Source organism: Elephantulus edwardii, unplaced genomic scaffold (genome assembly GCF_000299155.1).
Source record: "Elephantulus edwardii isolate Elephantulus edwardi_28Jun2011 unplaced genomic scaffold, EleEdw1.0 scaffold00217, whole genome shotgun sequence".
NCBI classification, from domain to species: domain Eukaryota; kingdom Metazoa; phylum Chordata; class Mammalia; order Macroscelidea; family Macroscelididae; genus Elephantulus; species Elephantulus edwardii.
This window is the reverse complement of record NW_006399967.1, coordinates 4,343,270-4,345,579: the sequence shown is the minus strand read 5'-3', so window position 1 is coordinate 4,345,579 and position 2,310 is coordinate 4,343,270. Positions and strand designations below refer to the sequence as shown.

The window sequence follows — 2,310 nt, the reverse complement described above, 5'->3', positions numbered from 1 at the left end:
GGGCATGTTGTTAAGAGGGAACAGTCCTTGGAAAAAGACATCATGCTGGTAAAGGTGGAGGGTCAGCGAAAGAGAGGCTGACCCTCAATGAGATGGATTGATGGTCAGAGACAGTGAGGGTGGCCTCGCTCAGGGCGGGGCTCACCTCCGTTGTTGCGGTGGCCCGGGTCACAGGACACCGTCAAGCCCATGTGTGTGTCCCACTGTGCCTCTGTTGGCTTCTACCTTGGTTACATTCCCCTCCTACCTTTGCCGGGCTGACCGTTGTCTGCGACGCAGCTGCCCCGTTCACGCTCTTGGCATCTGGTCTGCATACCTTTCTGCCAAAGCTGTGTGGACTTGTGTTTATGAGATGTCTGCAGACACAACCTGGGACTTCCCAGCCCTCAACTCTTGGTCAATTGGACACGAGGCCACCAGCAGCTCACTCAGGCCGGAGGGAAGGAACACGCCGTCACTGCCCAAGGCCCTGAGCCGCTGTGTGGGTGATGGGTGTGACTGTGAGAGTGGGTGGCTGGCTGTCCTGTGGTACTGAAGGCAGCTGTGAAGCACTCGAGTGGTGGCTGGGACACCGCTTGTGTCCTCTGTGAGAGAGTCGGCCACTGGGGAACAGGCGCTCATCCAGTTTCTTCTGGATGATCAGCTCAGAGGATTCATGGGCCAAGTCTTGACCCTGTCACATTTCAACGACTAAGGGATCTGGAGACGGACACTCAGCCCCCATGGCTGAACGCTCTCCGAAGGCTCCATGAGAGCAACCGCAGCCTCGTTGCTCTCAGCAGCCAGGGTTCTGTCATCTGCATGTGCAGCATGTTGATGAGTCTTCTCTGACTCTGAAGTCACCGTCTTCTTCAGACAGAGGTCCAGCAGGTACAGCCCTGGCTCACACCTTTCCTGACTTTAAGCCATGTTCCCTTGCTCTGTGAGGACCACAGCTTCCTAGATTAGGTTTAGCGAGAGCACAGTCAAGGATCTGGGATTCCCATTCTTCTCAACACTAGCTGTAATTGTCGTGATCATACAGTCCAATGCCTTTGCATAGTCAATAAAACACAAGTAAACATCTTTTTGTTACTCTCTGCTTACATATGACTAGTGACAGTTTTACTGTAATGATTTTAATTTTTTTAAAAAATTTATTATTTCACTGAAAATTTACAGAGACTTTGGATTTCCATTCATTCATTGTTGCACTTTTCTCCCTGCCCACCCCTCCCCAGGATGCCCACTGTCACCTCTCTTATTCAATACTGTATTGGAAGTCTTAACGATAGCAATAAGACAAGAGAAGGAAATAAGAGGTATCCAAATTGGCAGAGAGGTGGTAAAATGATCTTTCTATGCAGATGATATGATAGTATACTTAGAAAACCCTAAAGACTCAGCAAGAAAACTATTGGTCATGGTTGACCAGTGCAACAAAGTAGCAGAATACAAGATCAACATACAAAAATCAGTTGGGCCGGGGAGCCCTGGCAGCCCCTGAAGGTGATCAGGGACCATGGCCTTCTCGGCGTCGACCGCCTACCTGACCCACCAGCAGAAGGTGTTGTGGCTTTACAAGCGGGCGCTGCGCCATCTTGAGTCCTGGACCGTCTACAGGGATAAGTACCGCTACTTCGCCTGCTTGATGAGAGCCCGGTTTGAGGAACACACGAATGAAAAGGACATGGTGAAGGCCACGCGGCTCCTGCGGGAGGCAGAGGAGGAATTCTGGAACCGTCAGCACCCGCAGCCATACATCTTTCCGGACTCTCCCAGGGGCACCTCCTTTGAGAGATACGAGTGTTACAAGGTCCCTGAATGGTGCTTAGATAACTGGCATCCCTTGGAGAAGGCAATGTACCCGGATTACTTTGCTAAGAGAGGCGTGGAAGAAGCTGCGGCAGGAGAGCTGGGAGCGGGAGATTAAGCTGCTACAGGAAGAGTCTCTGCCTGGTGGTCCTCTAACAGAAGTGCTGCCCCCTGCGCGAAGGGCAAGTGACTCGCCCCCGCTGTGGTGGACTTTTGTCACCAGATCCCGGGAGTGACCCACATAGAGAGGGGGGAATACACCTGGCTCTTGGTGTTTGCAAGTGAAGTGACAGACTCTGTACACACTTGCTCTAATAAAAATAACTGAACATAAAAAAAAATCCGTTGGATTTCTCTACAGTGATAAAGAGAACACAGAGCCAGGGCTAAGAAAAACAATGCCTTTCACAACAGCTAATAACAGGATTAAATACTTGGGAGTAAATTTAACCAGAAACACAAAGGATTTATTTAAAAAAAAAAGGATTTATTCAAAGAAAATGACAAAACATTACT

The 2,310-nt window shown here is 49.9% G+C and overlaps 1 pseudogene; it reads left to right on the top strand.

The window, feature by feature from the left end:
- Positions 1-1,501: 1,501 nt before the first annotated feature.
- LOC102858569 lies at positions 1,502-2,039 on the top strand (annotated as a pseudogene).
- The last annotated feature ends 271 nt before the right edge of the window (positions 2,040-2,310 follow it).